The 25,732-nt window shown below is 45.0% G+C and overlaps 1 protein-coding gene and 1 long non-coding RNA gene across 6 annotated transcripts in view; one reads left to right on the top strand and one right to left on the bottom strand.

The window, feature by feature from the left end:
* LOC135056621 (uncharacterized) overlaps positions 1-25,491 on the top strand; it is a 274,060-nt gene extending 248,569 nt beyond the window's left edge. For all 4 annotated transcript variants that reach the window (XR_010244033.1, XR_010244032.1, XR_010244034.1 and 1 more), the window contains one exon: positions 24,025-25,491. This is a non-coding gene — a long non-coding RNA (uncharacterized LOC135056621). The remainder of the gene's footprint in view (positions 1-24,024) is intronic.
* Positions 1-25,732, bottom strand: part of BLNK (B cell linker) — a 438,756-nt gene that overhangs the window by 310,633 nt on the left and 102,391 nt on the right. The window lies entirely within an intron of this gene.

Genomic DNA, 25,732 nt, shown 5'->3' with positions numbered 1-25,732 from the left:
CTGGACATATACGGCAGTATCACTGGACTGTACTTATACGCTAGTACCACTGTAATTATACGGCAGGATCACTGTAATTATACGGCAGGATCACTGTAATTATATGGCAATATCACTGGAATTATACGCCAGTATCACAGGAATTATACGGCAGTATCACTGGAATTATATGGCAATATTACGGGAATTATATGGCAGTATCACAGGAATTATACGGCACTATCACTGGAATTATACAGCAGTATCATGGGAATTATACACCAGTATCACAGGAATTATACAGCAATATTACTGGAATTATACGGCAGTATCACTGGAATTATACGCCAGTATCACAGGAATTATACGCCAGTATCACAGGAATTATACGCCATTATCACAGGAATTATACGGCAATATCACAGGAATAATACACCAGTATCACAGGAATTATACGGCAGTATCACAGGAATAATACGGCAATATCACTGGAATTATATGCCAGTATCACAGGAATTATACGACAGTATCACAGGAATTATATGGCAGTATCACTGGATTTATACGACAGTATCACAGGAACTATACGACAGTACCACTGGAATTAAACGCCAGTATCACAGGAATTATACGCCAGTATCACAGCAATTATACGCCAGTATCACAGGAATTATACGGCAATATCACTGGAATTATATGCCAGTATCACAGGAATTATACGACAGTATCACAGGAATTATATGGCAGTATCACTGGACTTATACGACAGTATCACAGGAACTATACGACAGTACCACTGGAATTAAACGCCAGTATCACAGGAATTATACGCCAGTATCACAGCAATTATACGCCAGTATCACAGGAATTATACGGCAATATCACAGGAATTATACGCCAGTATCACAGGAATTATACGCCAGTATCACAGGAATTATATGGCAAAATCACTGGAATTATACGCCAGTATCACGGGAATTATACGCCAGTATCACTGGCATTATACGCCAGTATCACTGGAATTATACGCCAGTATCACGGGAATTATACGGCAGTATCACTGGAATTATACGCCAGTATCACGGGAATTATACGCCAGTATCACAGGAATTATACAGCATTATCACTGAAATTATACGTCAGTATCACAGGAAATATACGTCAGTACCACTGGAATTATACGCTAGTATCACAGGAATTATATGCCAGTATCACAGGAATTATACGCCAGTATCACAGGAATTATATCACAATATCACAGGATTTATACGCCAGTATCACAGGAATTATACACCAGTATCACAGGAATTATACGGCAATATCACTGGAATTATACGCCAGTATCACAGGAATTATACGCCAGTATTACTTGAATTATACGCCAGTATCACGGGAATTATACGGCAGTATTACTGGAATTATACGGCAGTATCACAGGAATTATACACCAGTATCATTGGAATTATACGGCAGTAACACTGGATATATGGCAGCAGAGGACACCACCACTGTGACTGGTCACTGGTCTGATGCAGGACAACACAGCACGACTGAAAGGGACTTATACAGCTACACAGGGGTGTATCTAGGGGTCTGAGCGCCCCTGGCAAAGTCAGGGGCTTGTGCCCCCCCCCCCCTCCCCCCCCCCCTCCCCCCCCCCCCCCCCCCCCCACACACACACACACATACACATGTTTAAAATAAGGAAGGGGTGTCAAAAAAGGAATGTGGCCTTGTGGGAAAGGGACATAGCCACACAATAGTACTTCCAATTCAAATGATGGCGCTTAGTATCACATTACACCGCACAGTAGTGTCCAATATTAACATTACACCGCACAGTAGTGTCTCTTATTCACATTACACCGCACAGTAGTGTCTCTTATTCACATTACAATGCACATTAGTGTCTCTTATTTACATTACACCGCACAGTAGTGTCTCTTATTCACATTACACCACACAGTAGTGTCCATTACTCACATTACAACGCACAGTAGTGTCTCTTATTCACATTACGCCACACAGTCGCATATCCTCCAACATTTTACACATAAAAATCGGTACAAATTCAAAAAGGGGGCATGGCCATGGGTAAAGGGGAGTGACCACGCCCCTTTTCCTATACTTTCAATGGAAGTTTAGAGAGCCAAAAATTGGTACAGACCATAAAAATAAGGTACTGTACCTGCCAAAAAGGTCCAGTTGGAGGGTTTGCAGTCATAACCCTATAGAAAACACCGTCTATACAGGGAATATGGGGAATGCATACAGAAAATGGAAATGTGGACCAGTGCTAATAAATATATTTCTAATTTTATATGGGGAATGCAGTCAAACCACATTTGCCATTAGTATATCTGATCCTGGCCATAGGCACACACATATACACTTACATACATAGTCACACACAAAACACATACATATGATATACAGTACAGTCACACATGCAGTATGCACTTACATACATAGTCACACACAAAACACATACATATGATATACAGTACAGTCACACATGCAGTATGCACTTACATACATAGTCATACACAAAACACATACATACAGTATGATATACAGTACAGTCACACATGCAGTATGCACTTACATACATAGTCATACACAAAACACATACATACAGTATGATATACAGTACAGTCACACATACAGTAGATACAAATACAGTCACATACCTACATACACAGTTACACACTTATTCACATCCATAGTCACACACTCATACACACATAAATACAGTAGGTACTTATACTACATACACAAACATACATACAGACATAGTCACACACATACATAAATTCACTCACAGACACGCATACACACAAACTATATATTGTCCCCCTCACCACCCACATTACAGACAGGGTAAGCTGACTGCATGTACTTTAGTAGCTCGTTGTCCTCCCTCCCTCTCCTCCATGCTGCTGGCCTGCCTGGCAGTGAGTGCCATGCTTCCACTCCGTCCACTGCCCTAGCCAAATGCAGGGCAGTGCAGTCCTGTGCCTCGACCCCCCTCCTCCCCATAGTCCGGCTCTGACTGCACCGCCACCTGGTGACTGTCTGTCACTGCTGGCGCCAATGTCCAGCGGCACAGCTCCTACCTAGTGATCAATCAGACTCAAAGTAAACTACAGCTCCTAGCAGCCCTTGCTGCTGGGGGTTCCCGGCAACAAGGGTTGCTGGGGGCTGTAGTTATGTTGAGTCTGATTACAAGCGAGGTGCAGTGCACTCAGGCCCGGCGACAGGGGGGGTCAAAGGGGACACCCGTATGGGGCCCCAAGGATAAGGGGGGCCCCGAGCATCAGGGGCACAAGAAATGTGTAGGCAGCGCCTAAGAAAGCTGTGGCTCCCGTGCACTCCGGGACGCCCATACGTCAATTAACAGACAATTACTTCCCAATACAAACACCACCCCCGCCGCATACCCTATCACTTGGTCTGAGCTGGTCCCGTGCTGTGTTGCCAGCGTCGCGGCGTCACTACGCATGAACCCGTGCCAGCCCGTCCCTGCTGCTGCCGCTGACTCCGAGGAGCTGAGCGGCACAGCACTGCCAGGCACACTGACTGGGAATATCAGATAGCAGCCGACTGCAGCTTTACCAATGTGATGTCCCTACAGACAAGGTCAGTCCCTCCTGGGTCCTTGCAATCTCCCTCACCGTTGTGACAATCTGTGGGTCTGTGTCTATATATGTATGTTTGTGTCTGTGTAGTATATGTACATGTAGGTGTGCTTATATATGTATGTTGGTATATGTGTAGTTGTATGTATATGTGTGCGTGTGTATGTATATACTGTATATATATATATATATATATATATATATACACACACATTTATATTGAGGGGAAGAGTTGAGGGGGTAGGGGGCCCCCAGAGATATCAGTGTATGGGGCCCCAAGATTTCTGTTGCCGGCCCTGAGTGCACTGCTGCCAGACACTGGCGCCGGCACTAACAGACAGTCAGCAAGTCTGACAGTACTACTTGGTTCTACCCTCTGGCCATGGATGGCACTGCCAGATGGTGCCCTCTTCTTGCCTGGCGCCCCTGGCGAGTGCCATCCTGGCCAATAGGTAGATGCACCCCTGCAGCTACACCAGATATATGGCAGCAGAGGACACCACCACTGTGACTGGTCACTGGACTGATGCTGCACAAGACAGTACCCCATGTCTGATGCAAAACAACACAGCAAAACTGCAAGGGACTTATACAGCAGCACTGGGGACATATACTGTAGCAGCAGAGGACACCAACATTGTGACTGGCTGGACTGATGCAGCATAAGACACTACACTGGACTAAGCAGCACAAGACAGCACTGGAATCGCCACCCCACTTTCCCGCCCCCACACAGACACTGAGGACGGAGACACGTCCTCGCACTACACTCTTCGAGACTGGAGTGAAAATTAGAGATGATTTCCTGAAATTTTTCGGGTTTTGTGTTTTGGTTTTGGGTTCGGTTCCGCGGCCGTGTTTTGGGTTCGAACGCGTTTTGGCAAAACCTCACCGAATTTTTTTTGTCGGATTCGGGTGTGTTTTGGATTCGGGTGTTTTTTTCAAAAAACACTAAAAAACAGCTTAAATCATAGAATTTGGGGGTCATTTTGATCCCAAAGTATTATTAACCTCAAAAACCATAATTTACACTCATTTTCAGTCTATTCTGAATACCTCACACCTCACAATATTATTTTTAGTCCTAAAATTTGCACCGAGGTCGCTGTGTGAGTAAGATAAGCGACCCTAGTGGCCGACACAAACACCGGGCCCATCTAGGAGTGGCACTGCAGTGTCACGCAGGATGTCCCTTCCAAAAAACCCTCCCCAAACAGCACATGACGCAAAGAAAAAAAGAGGCGCAATGAGGTAGCTGTGTGAGTAAGATTAGCGACCCTAGTGGCCGACACAAACACCGGGCCCATCTAGGAGTGGCACTGCAGTGTCACGCAGGATGGCCCTTCCAAAAAACCCTCCCCAAACAGCACATGACGCAAAGAAAAAAAGAGGCGCAATGAGGTAGCTGTGTGAGTAAGATTAGCGACCCTAGTGGCCGACACAAACACCGGGCCCATCTAGGAGTGGCACTGCAGTGTCACGCAGGATGGCCCTTCCAAAAAACCCTCCCCAAACAGCACATGACGCAAAGAAAAAAAGAGGCGCAATGAGGTAGCTGTGTGAGTAAGATTAGCGACCCTAGTGGCCGACACAAACACCGGGCCCATCTAGGAGTGGCACTGCAGTGTCACGCAGGATGGCCCTTCCAAAAAACCCTCCCCAAACAGCACATGATGCAAAGAAAAAAAGAGGCGCAATGAGGTAGCTGTGTGAGTAAGATTAGCGACCCTAGTGGCCGACACAAACACCGGGCCCTTCTAGGAGTGGCACTGCAGTGTCACGCAGGATGTCCCTTCCAAAAAACCCTCCCCAAACAGCACATGACGCAAAGAAAAAAAGAGGCGCAATGAGGTAGCTGTGTGAGTAAGATTAGCGACCCTAGTGGCCGACACAAACACCGGGCCCATCTAGGAGTGGCACTGCAGTGTCACGCAGGATGGCCCTTCCAAAAAACCCTCCCCAAACAGCACATGACGCAAAGAAAAAAAGAGGCGCAATGAGGTAGCTGTGTGAGTAAGATTAGCGACCCTAGTGGCCGACACAAACACCGGGCCCATCTAGGAGTGGCACTGCAGTGTCACGCAGGATGTACCTTCCAAAAAACCCTCCCCAAACAGCACATGACGCAAAGAAAAAAAGAGGCGCAATGAGATAGCTGTGTGAGTAAGATTAGCGACCCTAGTGGCCGACACAAACACCGGGCCCATCTAGGAGTGGCACTGCAGTGTCACGCAGGATGTCCCTTCCAAAAAACCCTCCCCAAACAGCACATGACGCAAAGAAAAAAAGAGGCGCAATGAGGTAGCTGACTGTGTGAGTAAGATTAGCGACCCTAGTGGCCGACACAAACACCGGGCCCATCTAGGAGTGGCACTGCAGTGTCACGCAGGATGTCCCTTCCAAAAAACCCTCCCCAATCAGCACATGATGCAAAGAAAAAGAAAAGAAAAAAGAGGTGCAAGATGGAATTGTCCTTGGGCCCTCCCACCCACCCTTATGTTGTATAAACAAAACAGGACATGCACACTTTAACCAACCCATCATTTCAGTGACAGGGTCTGCCACACGACTGTGACTGATATGACGGGTTGGTTTGGACCCCCCCCAAAAAAGAAGCAATTAATCTCTCCTTGCACAAACTGGCTCTACAGAGGCAAGATGTCCACCTCATCTTCACCCTCCGATATATCACCGTGTACATCCCCCTCCTCACAGATTATCAATTCGTCCCCACTGGAATCCACCATCTCAGCTCCCTGTGTACTTTGTGGAGGCAATTGCTGCTGGTCAATGTCTCCGCGGAGGAATTGATTATAATTCATTTTAATGAACATCATCTTCTCCACATTTTCTGGATGTAACCTCGTACGCCGATTGCTGACAAGGTGAGCGGCGGCACTAAACACTCTTTCGGAGTACACACTTGTGGGAGGGCAACTTAGGTAGAATAAAGCCAGTTTGTGCAAGGGCCTCCAAATTGCCTCTTTTTCCTGCCAGTATAAGTACGGACTGTGTGACGTGCCTACTTGGATGCGGTCACTCATATAATCCTCCACCATTCTATCAATGTTGAGAGAATCATATGCAGTGACAGTAGACGACATGTCCGTAATCGTTGTCAGGTCCTTCAGTCCGGACCAGATGTCAGCATCAGCAGTCGCTCCAGACTGCCCTGCATCACCGCCAGCGGGTGGGCTCGGAATTCTGAGCCTTTTCCTCGCACCCCCAGTTGCGGGAGAATGTGAAGGAGGAGATGTTGACAGGTCGCGTTCCGCTTGACTTGACAATTTTGTCACCAGCAGGTCTTTCAACCCCAGCAGACCTGTGTCTGCCGGAAAGAGAGATCCAAGGTAGGCTTTAAATCTAGGATCGAGCACGGTGGCCAAAATGTAGTGCTCTGATTTCAACAGATTGACCACCCGTGAATCCTTGTTAAGCGAATTAAGGGCTGCATCCACAAGTCCCACATGCCTAGCGGAATCGCTCCCTTTTAGCTCCTTCTTCAATGCCTCCAGATTCTTCTGCAAAAGCCTGATGAGGGGAATGACCTGACTCAGGCTGGCAGTGTCTGAACTGACTTCACGTGTGGCAAGTTCAAAGGGCATCAGAACCTTGCACAACGTTGAAATCATTCTCCACTGCACTTGAGACAGGTGCATTCCACCTCCTATATCGTGCTCAATTGTATAGGCTTGAATGGCCTTTTGCTGCTCCTCCAACCTCTGAAGCATATAGAGGGTTGAATTCCACCTCGTTACCACTTCTTGCTTCAGATGATGGCAGGGCAGGTTCAGTAGTTTTTGGTGGTGCTCCAGTCTTCTGTACGTGGTGCCTGTACGCCGAAAGTGTCCCGCAATTTTTCTGGCCACCGACAGCATCTCTTGCACGCCCCTGTCGTTTTTTAAAAAATTCTGCACCACCAAATTCAAGGTATGTGCAAAACATGGGACGTGCTGGAATTTGCCCATATTTAATGCACACACAATATTGCTGGCGTTGTCCGATGCCACAAATCCACAGGAGAGTCCAATTGGGGTAAGCCATTCCGCGATGATCTTCCTCAGTTGCCGTAAGAGGTTTTCAGCTGTGTGCGTATTCTGGAAAGCGGTGATACAAAGCGTAGCCTGCCTAGGAAAGAGTTGGCGTTTGCGAGATGCTGCTACTGGTGCCGCCGCTGCTGTTCTTGCGGCGGGAGTCCATACATCTACCCAGTGGGCTGTCACAGTCATATAGTCCTGACCCTGCCCTGCTCCACTTGTCCACATGTCCGTGGTTAAGTGGACATTGGGTACAACTGCATTTTTTAGGACACTGGTGAGTCTTTTTCTGACGTCCGTGTACATTCTCGGTATCGCCTGCCTAGAGAAGTGGAACCTAGATGGTATTTGGTAACGGGGGCACACTGCCTCAATAAATTGTCTAGTTCCCTGTGAACTAACGGCGGATACCGGACGCACGTCTAACACCAACATAGTTGTCAAGGCCTCAGTTATCCGCTTTGCAGTAGGATGACTGCTGTGATATTTCATCTTCCTCGCAAAGGACTGTTGAACAGTCAATTGCTTACTGGAAGTAGTACAAGTGGGCTTACGACTTCCCCTCTGGGATGACCATCGACTCCCAGCGGCAACAACAGCAGCGCCAGCAGCAGTAGGCGTTACACGCAAGGATGCATCGGAGGAATCCCAGGCAGGAGAGGACTCGTCAGAATTGCCAGTGACATGGCCTGCAGGACTATTGGCATTCCTGGGGAAGGAGGAAATTGACACTGAGGGAGTTGGTGGGGTGGTTTGCGTGAGCTTGGTTACAAGAGGAAGGGATTTACTGGTCAGTGGACTGCTTCCGCTGTCACCCAAAGTTTTTGAACTTGTCACTGACTTATTATGAATGCGCTGCAGGTGACGTATAAGGGAGGATGTTCCGAGGTGGTTAACGTCCTTACCCCTACTTATTACAGCTTGACAAAGGGAACACACGGCTTGACACCTGTTGTCCGCATTTTTGGTGAAATACCTCCACACCGAAGAGCTGATTTTTTTGGTATTTTCACCTGGCATGTCAACGGCCATATTCCTCCCACGGACAACAGGTGTCTCCCCGGGTGCCTGACTTAAACAAACCACCTCACCATCAGAATCCTCCTGGTCAATTTCCTCCCCAGCGCCAGCAACACCCATATCCTCCTCATCCTGGTGTACTTCAACACTGACATCTTCAATCTGACTATCAGGAACTGGACTGCGGGTGCTCCTTCCAGCACTTGCAGGGGGCGTGCAAATGGTGGAAGGCGCATGCTCTTCACGTCCAGTGTTGGGAAGGTCAGGCATCGCAACCGACACAATTGGACTCTCCTTGTGGATTTGGGATTTCGAAGAATGCACAGTTCTTTGCTGTGCTGCTTTTGCCAGCTTGAGTCTTTTCATTTTTCTAGCGAGAGGCTGAGTGCTTCCATCCTCATGTGAAGCTGAACCACTAGCCATGAACATAGGCCAGGGCCTCAGCCGTTCCTTGCCACTCCGTGTGGTAAATGGCATATTGGCAAGTTTACGCTTCTCCTCCGACAATTTTATTTTAGGTTTTGGAGTCCTTTTTTTTCTGATATTTGGTGTTTTGGATTTGACATGCTCTGTACTATGACATTGGGCATCGGCCTTGGCAGACGACGTTGCTGGCATTTCATCGTCTCGGCCATGACTAGTGGCAGCAGCTTCAGCACGAGGTGGAAGTGGATCTTGATCTTTCCCTAATTTTGGAACCTCAACATTTTTGTTCTCCATATTTTAATAGGCAGAACTAAAAGGCACCTCAGGTAAACAATGGAGATGGATGGATTGGATACTAGTATACAATTATGGACGGGCTGCCGAGTGCCGACACAGAGGTAGCCACAGCCGTGAACTACCGCACTGTACTGTGTCTGCTGCTAATATATAGACTGGTTGATAAAGAGATAGTATACTCGTAACTAGTATGTATGTATAAAGAAAGAAAAAAAAACCACGGTTAGGTGGTATATACAATTATGGACGGGCTGCCGAGTGCCGACACAGAGGTAGCCACAGCCGTGAACTACCGCACTGTACTGTGTCTGCTGCTAATATAGACTGGTTGATAAAGAGATAGTATACTCGTAACTAGTATGTATGTATAAAGAAAGAAAAAAAAACCACGGTTAGGTGGTATATACAATTATGGACGGGCTGCCGAGTGCCGACACAGAGGTAGCCACAGCCGTGAACTACCGCACTGTACTGTGTCTGCTGCTAATATATAGACTGGTTGATAAAGAGATAGTATACTCGTAACTAGTATGTATGTATAAAGAAAGAAAAAAAAACCACGGTTAGGTGGTATATACAATTATGGACGGGCTGCCGAGTGCCGACACAGAGGTAGCCACAGCCGTGAACTACCGCACTGTACTGTGTCTGCTGCTAATATAGACTGGTTGATAAAGAGATAGTATACTCGTAACTAGTATGTATGTATAAAGAAAGAAAAAAAAAACACGGTTAGGTGGTATATACAATTATGGACGGGCTGCCGAGTGCCGACACAGAGGTAGCCACAGCCGTGAACTACCGCACTGTACTGTGTCTGCTGCTAATATAGACTGGTTGATAAAGAGATAGTATACTCGTAACTAGTATGACTATAAAGAAAGAAAAAAAAACCACGGTTAGGTGGTATATACAATTATGGACGGGCTGCCGAGTGCCGACACAGAGGTAGCCACAGCCGTGAACTACCGCACTGTACTGTGTCTGCTGCTAATATATAGACTGGTTGATAAAGAGATAGTATACTCGTAACTAGTATGTATGTATAAAGAAAGAAAAAAAAACCACGGTTAGGTGGTATATACAATTATGGACGGGCTGCCGAGTGCCGACACAGAGGTAGCCACAGCCGTGAACTACCGCACTGTACTGTGTCTGCTGCTAATATAGACTGGTTGATAAAGAGATAGTATACTCGTAACTAGTATGTATGTATAAAGAAAGAAAAAAAAACCACGGTTAGGTGGTATATACAATTATGGACGGGCTGCCGAGTGCCGACACAGAGGTAGCCACAGCCGTGAACTACCGCACTGTACTGTGTCTGCTGCTAATATAGACTGGTTGATAAAGAGATAGTATACTCGTAACTAGTATGTATGTATAAAGAAAGAAAAAAAAACCACGGTTAGGTGGTATATACAATTATGGACGGGCTGCCGAGTGCCGACACAGAGGTAGCCACAGCCGTGAACTACCGCACTGTACTGTGTCTGCTGCTAATATATAGACTGGTTGATAAAGAGATAGTATACTCGTAACTAGTATGTATGTATAAAGAAAGAAAAAAAAACCACGGTTAGGTGGTATATACAATTATGGACGGGCTGCCGAGTGCCGACACAGAGGTAGCCACAGCCGTGAACTACCGCACTGTACTGTGTCTGCTGCTAATATAGACTGGTTGATAAAGAGATAGTATACTCGTAACTAGTATGTATGTATAAAGAAAGAAAAAAAAACCACGGTTAGGTGGTATATACAATTATGGACGGGCTGCCGAGTGCCGACACAGAGGTAGCCACAGCCGTGAACTACCGCACTGTACTGTGTCTGCTGCTAATATATAGACTGGTTGATAAAGAGATAGTATACTCGTAACTAGTATGTATGTATAAAGAAAGAAAAAAAAACCACGGTTAGGTGGTATATACAATTATGGACGGGCTGCCGAGTGCCGACACAGAGGTAGCCACAGCCGTGAACTACCGCACTGTACTGTGTCTGCTGCTAATATAGACTGGTTGATAAAGAGATAGTATACTCGTAACTAGTATGTATGTATAAAGAAAGAAAAAAAAACCACGGTTAGGTGGTATATACAATTATGGACGGGCTGCCGAGTGCCGACACAGAGGTAGCCACAGCCGTGAACTACCGCACTGTACTGTGTCTGCTGCTAATATAGACTGGTTGATAAAGAGATAGTATACTCGTAACTAGTATGACTATAAAGAAAGAAAAAAAAAACACGGTTAGGTGGTATATACAATTATGGACGGGCTGCCGAGTGCCGACACAGAGGTAGCCACAGCCGTGAACTACCGCACTGTACTGTGTCTGCTGCTAATATAGACTGGTTGATAAAGAGATAGTATACTACTAATATTATATATACTGGTGGTCAGGTCACTGGTCACTAGTCACACTGGCAGTGGCACTCCTGCAGCAAAAGTGTGCACTGTTTAATTTTAATATAATATTATGTACTCCTGGCTCCTGCTATAACCTATAACTGGCACTGCAGTAGTGCTCCCCAGTCTCCCCCACAATTATAAGCTGTGTGAGCTGAGCAGTCAGACAGATATATAATATATATAGATGATGCAGCACACTGGCCTGAGCCTGAGCAGTGCACACAGATATGGTATGTGACTGACTGAGTCACTGTGTGTATCGCTTTTTTCAGGCAGAGAACGGATATATTAAATAAACTGCACTGTGTGTCTGGTGGTCACTCACTATATAATATATTATGTACTCCTGGCTCCTGCTATAACCTATAACTGGCACTGCAGTAGTGCTCCCCAGTCTCCCCCACAATTATAAGCTGTGTGAGCTGAGCAGTCAGACAGATATATATAATATTATATATAGATAATAGATGATGCAGCACACTGGCCTGAGCCTGAGCAGTGCACACAGATATGGTATGTGACTGAGTCACTGTGTGCTGTGTATCGCTTTTTTCAGGCAGAGAACGGATTATAAAGTAAACTGCACTGTCCTCACTAGTAAACTCTCTCCACTCAGTCTCTACACTTCTACAGTAACAGTACTCCTCCTAGTCAGCTCCAGTAAATCTCTCTCAGTCTCTTATAATCTAAATGGAGAGGACGCCAGCCACGTCCTCTCCCTATCAATCTCAATGCACGTGTGAAAATGGCGGCGACGCGCGGCTCCTTATATAGAATCCGAGTCTCGCGATAGAATCCGAGCCTCGCGAGAATCCGACAGCGTCATGATGACGTTCGGGCGCGCTCGGGTTAACCGAGCAAGGCGGGAAGATCCGAGTCGCTCGGACCCGTGAAAAAAAACATGAAGTTCTGGCGGGTTCGGATTCAGAGAAACCGAACCCGCTCATCTCTAGTGAAAATGGCGGCGACGCAAAGGGTCCTTAGATGGAATCCAAACCCAGCGAGAATCTGACAGCGGGATGATGACGTTTTGCCTCGTTCTGGTTTCCGAGTCAGGCGGGAAAACCCGAGCCTGACTCGGATCCGGGCTCGTGACGTGTAGTCCGGTAGGGTTCAGTTCTCTGAGAACCGATCCCGCTCATCTCTAGTTGAAACAATTTTATTATTGTATGTTGGTTATAATTAGAGATGAGCGGGTTCGGTTCGTCGAGATCCGAACCCCCCGAACTTCACCTATTTTACACGGGTCCGAGGCAGCCTCGGATCTTCCCGCCTTGCTCGGTTAACCTGAACGCGGCCGAACGTCATCATCCCGCTGTCGGATTCTCGCGAGATTCGTATTTTATATAAAGAGCCGCGTGTTGCTGACATTTTCAATCATGCATTGGAGATTGAACGGAGAGGACGTGGCTACGTTCTCTGCCTGAAAAGCTGCATATCTGTGCTCAGTGTGCTGCAAATATCTGTGCTCAGTGTGCTGCAAATATCTGTGCTCAGTGTGCTGCAAATATCTGTGCTCAGTGTGCAACAAATATCTACGTTGTCTGTCTGAAAAGCTCCGTATCTGTGCTCAGTGTGCTGCAAATATCTGTGCTCAGTGTGCTGCATTTTGGTGACCAACAGTATATAGTTGTACAGTACAGTAGGCCATTGCTGTATCTTGCAGCTCCGTGTCACTGCAAGTATTCATTCCATATCTGTGCTGCATTTTTGTGAGCAGTATATATAGTAGTACAGTGCAGCATTTTGGTGACCAACAGTATATAGTTGTACAGTACAGTAGGCCATTGCTGTATCTTGCAGCTCTGTGTCACTGCAAGTATCCATTCCATATCTGTGCTGCATTTTTGTGAGCAGTATATATAGTAGTACAGTGCAGCATTTTGGTGACCAACAGTATATAGTTGTACAGTACAGTAGGCCATTGCTGTATCTTGCAGCTCCGTCACTGTAAGTATCCATTCCATATCTTTGCTGCATTTTTGTGAGCAGTATATATAGTAGTACAGTGCAGCATTTTGGTGACCAACAGTATATAGTTGTATAGTACAGTAGGCCATTGCTGCATCTTGCCTCTCTGTGTCACTGCAAGTATCCATTCCATATCTGTGCTGCATTTTTGTGAGCGGTATATAGAGTAGTACAGTGCAGCATTTTGGTAACCAACAGTATATAGTTGTACAGTACAGTAGGCCATTGCTGTATCTTGAAGCTCCGTGTCACTGCAAGTATCCATTCCATATCTGTGCTGCATTTTTGTGAGCAGTATATATAGTAGTACAGTGCAGCATTTTGGTGACCAACAGTATATAGTTGTACAGTACAGTAGGCCATTGCTGTATCTTGCAGCTCGGTGTCACTGCAAGTATCCATTCCATATCTGTGATGCATTTTTGTGAGCAGTATATATAGTAGTACAGTGCAGCATTTTGGTGACCAACAGTAAATAGTTGTACAGTACAGTAGGCCATTGCTATTGATATAATAATATTACTGGCATATAATTCCACACATTAATAAATGGAGAACAAAAATGTGGAGGGTGAAATAGGGAAAGATCAAGATCCACTTCCACCTAGTGCTGAAGCTGCTGCTACTAGTCATGGCAGAGACGATGAAATGCCATCAACATCGTCTGCCAAGGCCGATGCCCAATGTCATAGTAGAGAGCATGTAAAATCCAAAAAACTAAAGTTCAGTAAAATGACCCAAAAATCTAAATTGAAAGCGTCTGAGGAGAAGCGTAAACTTGCCAATATGCCATTTACGACACGGAGTGGCAAGGAACGGCTGAGGGCCTGGCCTATGTTCAAGGCTAGTGGTTCAGCTTCACATGAGGATGGAAGCACTCATCCTCCCGCTAGAAAACTGGAAAGAGTTAAGATAGCAAAAGCACAGCAAAGAACTGTGCATTCTTCTAAATCACAAATCCCCAAGGAGAGTCCAATTGTGTCGGTTGCGATGCCTGACCTTCCCAACACTGGACGGAAAGAGGTGGCTCCTTCCACCATTTGCACGCCCCCTGGAAGTGCTGGAAGGAGCACCCACAGTCCAGTTCCTGATAGTCAAATTGAAGATGTCACTGTTGAAGTACACCAGGATGAGGATATGGGTGTTGCTGGCGCTGAGGAGGAAATTGACAAGGAGGATTCTGATGGTGAGGTGGTTTGTTTAAGTCAGGCACCCGGGGAGACACCTGTTGTCCGTGGGATGAATAAGGCCATTGACATGCCTGGTAAAAATACAAAAAAAATCACCTCTTCGTGTGGAATTATTTCAACAGAAATGCAGACAACAGGTGTCAAGCCATGTGTTGCCTTTGTCAAGCTGTAATAAGTAGGGCAGAGGTTCCCAAACTGTGTGCCGTGGCTCCCTGGGGTGCCTCGGGACACTTGCAGGGGTGCCCTGGGTTGGTGGTCAAGGACCAATTCAAATTATTCATGGTCAATGTAATAGGCAAAACCAGTGCTGGTGGCTGCCAGTCATAAAATATGTGGCCAAACAGAAGCAAATCTTGTCCCTCACCACACAACTGACCCTAAGGATGACATATAAACTCAGTCTACTTAATGTAATATTTCTTTCTAAATTTCTCAATAAGAAATTTTTGGCCTGGGGGTGCCGTGAAAAAAATTCTAATATTCTAGGGCGCCGTGATTCAAAAAAGTTTGGAAACCACTGAAGTAGGGGTAAGGACGTTAAACACCTAGGAACATCCTCCCTTATACGTCACCTGGAGCGCATTCATCAGAAGTCATTGACAAGTTCAAAAACTTTGTGTGACAGTGGAAGCAGTCCACTGACAACTAAATCCCTTCTTCCTCTTGTACCTAAGCTCCCAGTGCAAACCACACCACCAACTCCCTCAGTGTCAATTTCCTCCTTAGACAGGAACGCCAATAGTCCTGCAGGCCATGTCACTGGCAAGTCTGATAAGTCCTCTCCTGACTGGGATTCCTCCGATGGATCCTTCAGCGTAACGCCTACTGCTGCTGGCGCTGCTATTGTTGTTCTGGGAGTCGATCACCATCCCAGAGGGGAAGTCGGAAGACCACTTGTACTACTTCCAGTTGCAATTGACTGTCAACAGTCCTTTGCGAGGAAGATGAAATATCACAGCAGTCATCCTGTTGCAAAGCAGATAACTCAGGCCTTGGTAGCTGTGTTGGTGTTAGACGTGCGTCTGGTATCCGGCGTTAGTTCACAGGGATTTAGAGAATTTCTTGAGGTAGTGTGTCCCCTGTACCAAATACCATCCAGGTTCCACTTCTCTAGGCAGGTGATACCGAGAATGTACACAGACATCAGAAAAAGACTCACCAATGTCCTAAAAAATGCAGTTGTACCCAATGTCCACTTAACCACGGACATGTGGACAAGTGGAGCAGGTAGACTCAGGACTATATGACTGTGACAGCCCACTGGGTTGATGTATTGCCTCCCGCAACAAGAACAGCAGCGGCGGCACCAGTAGCAGCATCTCGCAAATGCCAACTCGTTCTTAGGCAGGCTACGCTTTGTATCACCGCTTTCCATAAGAGGCACACAGCTGACAACCTCTTACGGAAACTGAGGAACATCATCGCAGATTGGCTTAACCCAAATTGAACTCTCCTGGGGATTTGTGGCATCGGACAACGCCGCTAATATTGTGCGTGCATTACATATGGGCAAATTCCAGCACGTCCCATGTTTTGCACATACCTTGAATTTGGTGGTGCAGATTTTTTTTTAAAAACGACAGGGGCATGCAAGAGATGCTGTCGGTGGCCCAAAGAATTGCGGGCCACTTTCGGCATTCAGCCACCGCGTGTCAAAGACTGGAGCACCAGCAAACACTCCTGAACCTGCCCTGCCATCTGAAGGAAGAGGTGGTAACGAGGTGGAATTCAACCCTATATATGCTTCAGAGGATGGAGGAGCAGCAAAAGGCCATTCAAGCTTATACATCTGCCTACGATATAGGCAAAGGAGGGGGAATGCACCTCACTCAAGCACAGTGGAGAATGATTTCAGCGTTGTGCAAGGTTCTGCAACCCTTTGAACTTGCCACACGTGAAGTCAGTTCAGACAATGCCAGCCTGAGTCAGGTCATTCCCCTCATCAGGCTTTTGCAGAAGCAGCTGGAGAGACTGAAGGAGGAGCTAAAACGGAGAGAGATTCTGCTAGGCATGTGGGACTTGTGGATTGAGCCCTTAATTCGCTTAACCAGGATTCATGGTTGGTCAATCTGTTGAAATCAGAGCACTACATTTTGGCCACCGTGCTCGATACTAGGTTTAAAGCCTACGTTGTATCTCTCTTTCCGACAGACACAAGTCTGCAGAGGTTCAAAGACCTGCTGGTGAGACACTTGTCAACTCAAGCGGAACGTGACCCGTCAACAGCTCCTCCTTCACATTCTCCCGCAACTGGGGCTGCGAGGAAAAGGCTAAGAATTCCAAGCCCACCTGCTGGCGGGGATGCAGGGCAGTCTGGAGCGAGTGCTGACATCTGGTCCGGACTGAAGGACCTGCCAACGATTACTGACATGTCGTCTACTGTCACTGCATATGATTCTCTCACCATTGAAAGAATGGTGGAGGATTATATGAGTGACAGCATCCAACAGGCACGTCAGACAGTCCGTACGTATACTGGCAGGAAAAAGAGGCAATTTGGAGGCCCTTGCACAAACTGGCTTTATTTTACCTAAGTTGGCCCCCCCCCCTCCAGTGTGTACTCTGAAAGAGTGTTTAGTGCAGCCGGTCACCTTGTCAGCGATCGGCGTACGAGGTTACTTCCACAAAATGTGGAGAAGATGATGTTCATTAAAATGAATTATAATCAATTCCTCTGTGGAGACATTCACCATCAATTGCCTCCAGAAAGTAAACAGGGACCTGAGATGGTGGATTCCAGTGGGGACGAATTAATACTCTGTGAGGAGGTGGATGTACACAGTGAAAGGGGTGAGAAATCGGAGGATGATGATGAGGTGGACATCTTGCCTCTGTAGAGCCAGTTTGAGCAAGGAGATTGCTTCTTTTTTTGGTGTGGGCCCAAACCAACCAGTCATTTCAGTCACAGTCATGTGGCAGACCCTGTCGCTGAAATGATGGGTTTGTTAAAGTGTGCATGTCCTGTTTATACAACTTAAGGTCCAAGGACAATTCCATCTTGCACCTCTTTTTTTATTTATTTATCTTTGCATCATGTGATGCTTGGGGCCAATTTTTTTAAGTGCCATCCTGTCTGACGCTGCAGTGCCACTCCTAGATGGGCCAGGTGTTTGTGCCGCCCACTTGGGTTGCTTAGCTTAGTCATCCAGCGACCTCGGTGCAAATTTTAGGACAAAAAATAATATTGTGAGGTGTGAGGTGTTCAGAATAGACTGGAAATGAGTGGAAATTATGGTTATTGAGGTTAATAATACTATGGGATCAAAATGACCCCCAAATTCTATGATTTAAGCTGTTTTTGAGGGTTTTCTGTAAAAAAACACCCGAATCCAAAACACACCCGAATCCGACAAAAAATTTTCAGGGAGGTTTTGCCAAAACGCGTCTGAATCCAAAACACGGCCGCGGAACCGAATCCAAAACCAAAACACAAAACCCGAAAAATTTCTGGTGCACATCTCTAGTTATAATTAGATAGTTATTATATGTGCTACATGTTGTATTTTAAGCAAATTGCAGAGTTCTCTGGAGAATGGCTGTCACATGCAAGGGCATTTTAATAAAGGGTGGGCTTGTGTTTAGGTTTTTGCTTGGGCTCACTTGTAAAAATGGCACAAGTACAAGTGTAGAATACTGTATAACATGTAGCCAGAACTTTCTGGGCCCCATAGCAACATTTTGAAGAGGCCCCTGTCCCAATGCTTCTAGAGAGATACCTCTCCGCAGCAGTTGTTATGTTTTTGACCCATAATATTTCAGTTTATGAACCATTGTAGTGCCTTGGTTTATATTAAGCCCCATAGTAGTTTTCTAGTTCACCTTATGTCACATTGTAGGTCTGCCAGTAAACATTTGTAACACAGTACCCTCAATTCACATTATGACAGTGTCCCCAGTTCATATTATGCCTCCACTTCATATCATGCTCCATTACAATGCCCCAGTTCATATTATGTAAAATTATAACAACCATCCATTTAATTTCTACCACACTACAGTGGGTAGATACAGGGGCATAGCTAGATATATTGCATAACCCAAGGCAAACATTAGTAAGCCCCTATATAGCACCCAATGGTGAAAAATTTTAATAATACATGTAACTGTGACAGGGAAGGTGGGCCCCTCTCAGCTCTAGGCCCCATAGCAGCTACACTCCCTGCACCTATTGTAGCTATACCCTTGGCCAGTGGCTGTATTTTTGAAGCTAGAGCCAGATAAATAATCAGATCTGACCTAGTTCTGGGAAGCAGAGTGGTGGCGTGAGCCCCCTTTACCTGAGAACCCATGTGCACCACACGTCCGGCACCTGTTACAGATATGGCCTTTGTCACAGGACTTCCCTCATTGATTTATGGGAACAGCAGACTGAAATGATTTATCTCAGGATTGAATTAGCTGTACACATTAATGGTGTTCAGAAGAGCTGGAGATACTTCACTGGATCGCCTCTAGGTTAAATCACTGGGCCTGATTCAGACCTGATCGATGTATGTACCGCAATGCGCAGGGACTACGCCGAACAGCGACAGATTCGATCGCACGGGCATTCGCAAGGTGATTGACAGGAAAAGGATGTTTGTGGGTGGTAACTGGCCGTTTTCTGGGAGTGTCAGGAAAAATGCAGGCGTTCCAAAGCGTTTTCAGAGCGGTTGTGTGACATCAGCTCCAGACCCGATCAGCCTGATTTCTTCACACTGGAGGAGTAAGTATTGAGCTACGCACAGACTGCACACACTGCACAGAATGGGAAAAACATTCGATGGTGAGTGTGATGCGAACGGTTTTGCAGCTGTCCGCTGACTGAGGGGAATTTTCTTACAGTGTACATACGCATTCACACACTTGCATGGGGTGAATTTTCACTTCCCCTGGGCAGCGACTATCTGATCACAGGACAGTGTAATTTGCAGCACAGCGGTCAGGTCTCAATTAGGCCGACTGTGTGCATGCATGGATGTTAGCTGCACATGTGCACAGCACTTAAGCTTGGTACACACTAGACAATTTTGTAGACGATTCGTAATGATAAATTGTCCACATCGTCCAGTGTGAACTATTGCGCGCACCCGTGAGTCATTCGTCATCCTTTTCTGCACTTAGATATTATGCGCGAGCAGATGCTCATAAACCTCGAAACACAAAGACGAATGCAGCCCAGCGCTTACAGTGGTGTAAAAAGAGCAAAAACTGGACAGTGGAATAATGTCTGCGAGTGTTACGGAGTGACAAATCACGGTGTACACATTTTTAAAGCAGATGAAAGTGTTTGTTTTTGGAGATTGCCAGGAGAACGTCTGATGCCAGAGTGTACAGTACGTACCTACAGTAAAGCATGTAGGTGGTGACGTTATGCTGTGTGGCTGTTTCAGCTGCTTTGTCATGGATCCATTTGTTGTAATGCATGGTCAAATTAACTCTGAGAAGTATAGAGATATTCTCAATAACTCTGTGCTTCCTACATTATTGCAGTTCTATGGAAATTACAAATGTTTTTTTTATCAGAGCAACAATGCCAGCTATCAAGTTTCCAGGGTGACGCTGGACTGGTATACAGACAATTCGGAAACCCGAATGGACTGGCCAGCAACGAGTCCAGATTTTAACCCTATTGAGAACTTCTGGGACAAATTGGAGTGCGTTCTAGACTGACTCAACTTTCTCCAGTGTCACAGTTGGTCACAGTACTTAAGTCGGAATTGCAAAACATACCGCCTGCTGTTGTCCAGGACACTTTGCCAAGAAAGGTGTCTGTACGTGAATAACCTACAAAGTACTGACGTCAATAAAATCTCGTTGATCTATTTGCTGTCAGCGTCCAATCACTTTTGTCAACATAGTGTACTATGTTGCTGTTTATAATAGTTATGTCTATAATAGAATAAAGCAGAAATTCAGTGAATTGGCTTCACTAAAGAATAACAAGCATTACATGTTGTTTTGCTGAACATCTGCCTTATTTAAATATCCAGCACTCATCTCTTCCTTGGATCACTAGGGGTGTGCTTGGCTCTATCAATTTCAATCTGTAAGAGGTCTGGCTGAACCTGCAGGGCGACGTTTCATTCTTATGTTCCTTGCTGTCCATGTATTGTAGATGAAAAGCAAAAAGTGACTCAACTAACTTTCAGCAGATTCTTCCCCCATTTCGAATATCTTTTTGCTAAGCAAAGCCTGACAACTGGCAGAGTTTATTGTTCTGTCCAGCAGGTGGCAGTCTATAAGACCCAACATATACTGTGACATCCTATTACAGCACTTCTACTTAGAAACATAAACCAACACAACAGCAAACAGAATACACTAAGAATGCATCTACTTTTTAGACTTTTTATAGTTTGAAATAGAGAAGAGTCGTGGCGCCAACCGATGCAAGCTGCAAATCGACTGGTCAAGGAGGTATCCCCAATACCCAAATAGAAGCGTATACAATAGAGTTAAACCAGAAGATATGCGCTAATCGGAAAAATAAAATATGAAATGGTACTTCCCTTACACAACCTCTGTCGTGGGATTTACCGTATTATTCCAATAACATGGATCCATATGTGAAAAAGAAATTAAAATATATAGTGTAATACGTTCAAAATAACAATTTTTAATACAATACACTAGCAATATAAAATCATTGTGCATCAGTTTGCTGCAAGCAAAGGTGGTAGATGGGAAATTACCAGAGGATGGAAATATTTGAGGCTGTAAATAGTGCCTTTAAGTTCTGGTTGGCTAAAAAAACATCAGATATCTTTGAAATCAAGTGAAGGTGGGGGTTTACCAGATTTATATGAAGTGATTGCGTTTGAGATGTTACCCAAGGGAGATATCGGCTCCGGAACCTAATTCTCCACAATCCTCCGTTCGTCTGGTAAATCTTCCTTCAGCAGTGGTTAGTCTGTCATACAGTGCCGACGCGTTTCAGGATCTCTCCCTTCATCAAGGCTGTATGACAGACTAACCACTTTCACTTGATTTCAAAGATATCTGATGTTTTTTTAGCCAACCAGAACTTAAAGGCACTATTTACAGCCTCAAATATTTCCATCCTCTGGTAATTTCCCATCTACCACCTTTGCTTGCAGCAAACTGATGCACAATGATTTTATATTGCTAGTGTATTGTATTAAAAATTGTTATTTTGAACGTATTACACTATATATTTTAATTTCTTTTTCACATATGGATCCATGTTATTGGAATAATACGGTAAATCCCACGACAGAGGTTGTGTAAGGGAAGTACCATTTCATATTTTATTTTTCCGATTAGCGCACATCTTCTGGTTTAACTCTATTGTATACTTTTTAGACTTGTTTCTGGACATTATGAGAAGAGGTGGACTTGATGACACCATTTATGTCAACTAGACATTTGACACTAAATTCGCCAACACTGAGTGGCCAATATTGATGACACAAGTGACAATTGGCATTATCAAGAGGAGGGGGCAAGGCATCCCCACGGCATGTTTCACCCTAATCTGCGAGTGTCCAAGATACTTTGAGAGATTAGCCAACTTCATATTTCCCATCTGTCCCAATTTAGGTGGTACCGTACTTTTCCAATTTAAGGGGGTCTGTGCCGCTGTCCTGACTGTGGGCACCTATGTCCTATTCGGCAGAATGTTGGGAAGTATGACCCACTTACCACCACATCTGAGAAGAGCAGCAAATAAAGAGTACATCTAGCCAGGGCTAGATTAAGGTTTGTGGGAGCCACATGGAAAATAACTTGTGGGGGCCCCTATTTATAAAACTGTCAATATGATATGCTAGAGATATTATTATAAAGTATTAAATACCCCCAGTAACACAACTGTATTAAACACACTGTAGTTCACATTATGTCATGCATATGTCATAGTGGCACCCTTCACAGGTCATGTAGTTCTGAATTGGAGCCTCCCTGTGTGTGGAGGCCACTGGGCAACTGCCTGGTGGCCACATCGCTTATCTTGCACTGTATCGTCTACTGGTGAGGAGGACATGAGGATTAGACATCCCCGTTAGCTAGATACGCCTGGGTTTATGCTGTCAAACCCATTAAACATGTCCACACCCCATTGTGATATAGCAATGCCCCCTTTCTTACAATACTTTAGACGTGTGGTTGAGACTTATTGGCACAACTTATGCAATATTGTTAAACCAACTACTGTGTTATGTTGCACACTGTGTCATTGCTTTACAGCCGTGCAGATGCAAAGTGATAATGCAAACTACTCACTCTAGGGGCCTAATTCAGACCTGATCATAGCCGTGCAAAATGCTACGATCAGCCACCCTGACATGCGGGGGGACACCCGGCAAAGGGCGAGTCCGCCACACATGTCTGGCCCTCCCCCTGCCGCACAGGTACTAAAGCATTGCACGGCGGCGATACTTTTGTACCTGAAAAGTAGCTCCCTACCAGCACAGCTCCTGCGCGCTGGCATGGAGCTACCTATCGCTCCCCGGGTCGCAGCGGCTGCGTGTGACGTCACACAATGCAGCGGCCCACCCCTGCATGGTCTCGGCACGCCTGCATTGCCCAGACCACATCCTCAAAACGACAGATCAATGCCGCCGGCCTGCCCCCTCTCACCCAGCGAACGCCTCTGCCTGTCAATCAGGCAGAGGTGCCGATCGTATCTCTGGCATGCGCCGGTGCACTGCAGTGTCGGCGCATGTGCAGTTCAGACTTGATCGCCCGCTGTGTGAAAACGCACAGCAGCAATCAGGTCTAAATTAGACCCTAGGTTCCACCCACCCACCGCTTCTCCAGGCTGCCTAGCCTTGCATATTCTATCATTAAATCATATCATCTACTGTACCTGCTGGCAAGAAACAAAACGAAGGCATTTTTTGGCTGAATTTAGATGTTTGGGAATTAAAAAAGAAATAAATAAATCCTTTTCTTGTTCTGCTGACTATGACTTCGTTTGTGTCCTCGGCGCAATTTTTTATTTTTTTATTTTCTTGAAGACTTGTTTTCTTTTTCTCAATTAATTTGCTGAACATTGGAATGCTATTATAACATGACATCAAAACAATTCATTTGTCATTTCTCTTAGAACAGAGATGAAAGGACTCCATGTACCCACAATGTTCCGGTACTGCGTAAAGTAGCTTGCTATTGAATTTAAAGTGTCATATTCTTGGACTCAAAATCTCTATTTTGCAGAAATTAAGCATTAATCTGTTATCTATGGTGGTAGGAATTTCAGTAGTAATTATCATAATAACAAATGTTAATATGGAGTGTGCTGCGCTTAAACAGCATATACCATCTGTTGGATGAGAGGATGCCAGCTCACGCAGTGGAACCACGTGACCCGCTCTTTTGTATTGAGCTGCAATGCAACAAATGTGTGTTACTGAGGAGACTTCTTTGTGAAACAGATGATTCAATTAGTGCCTGGATCAACATGGAAATCAGATTCGCTCATAAACATCACAGAGCAAAACAGGCAGCTGTACCAGGATAAAAGATTGATTCAACCAAAATACATCCTGTTTATACTGTCAGATATTTCCGACGGTATAACACTTTGATTCACTTTATTGAAAAGAACCAATGCGGAAATTAATGAAGTTCTATACCTTGTATTTACCTTGCATGCGTTCGTAGAGCGCACTATGGGATTCATTTAATAGGTAAAAGTGTATGTTAATACTCCACAAATTAACGATGTACCTTTGACACCCATAAACATGAGCGATCTTCATAATCGTTTCATATTCCCACCAGTTTCCTACCTGGTCACACCCTGCACTACCTGCTGCTCTTGTGTTTAAGGATCTGTCCATTACACAGATGTTTACTTTGCAATTCAGAAATGTTTTTTTATGAATGAAAAGAACTAACCTTAATGTATCAAACATGTTTCCCCATAAACTTATTCCGAGCCTGTAGAAAAAAAATGCATATCTGCCTTTCTTTTAACCCTTTCGGTGCCAGGTATCTGTATTGACTTTTTCAGCATTTTTTTCAAGATTTTTGTCTACATCAGAGGTTCCCAAACGTGGTCCTCAAGGCACCCCAACGGTCCTGGTTTTAAATGTATCCATGCTTGGCCACAGGTGACTTGATTAGCACCTTAGTCAGTTTGATTTAACCATCTGTGCTGAGACATGGATATACCTAAAACCTGGACTGTTGGGGTGCCTTGAGGACCGCATTTGGGAACCTCTGGTCTACATCAATAAAATATGACTCCAGTATTCACTGATTCTCCCAATTAACAGACAAGCTAAGCAATTGAAAACTTGTTTCCATATTTCTGTACTTCATACTATGCTAGAATGAGTTCATAAATACTACATGTCTAGTTTTAAACAAGCGTGTCCTGATGAACCAAAACTGCAATCATGTAGAAAATTACACTGAGCTATTAATCTGTCCCTTTGCTAATTTAGCACTACTGTTGTTATGCTAGAATTATACTGCAAAATATCTTTAATGACTTCTTACATTTATAGAGATACAGAATTTGGCATCTTTATGTCAGGTTTTGTATAAAGTTGCGGACTAAAATAGAATGTTCATGTATTTTTGTTGTCTATTGTTTTTTTTAATACATTTTATTATTTTTATGGTATTTTTATACCCCCTATCTTAATATTGTAATTCCCCCCAATGACAGACAGGTATGTGCATTCCAGTTTATAGTGTCTATATGCTCAGGGAGTAACCAGGTGACTGATTTATAGGATGGAATGCAATAAGTTGTAAGATCTGAAAAGGTTCGAGTTTAGGGCCTAATTCAGACCTGATCGGTC

This window comes from Pseudophryne corroboree, chromosome 3 (assembly GCF_028390025.1).
Source record: "Pseudophryne corroboree isolate aPseCor3 chromosome 3, aPseCor3.hap2, whole genome shotgun sequence".
Classification (NCBI taxonomy): Eukaryota; Metazoa; Chordata; class Amphibia; order Anura; family Myobatrachidae; genus Pseudophryne; species Pseudophryne corroboree.
This window is presented reverse-complemented; position numbering and strand designations above follow the sequence as displayed.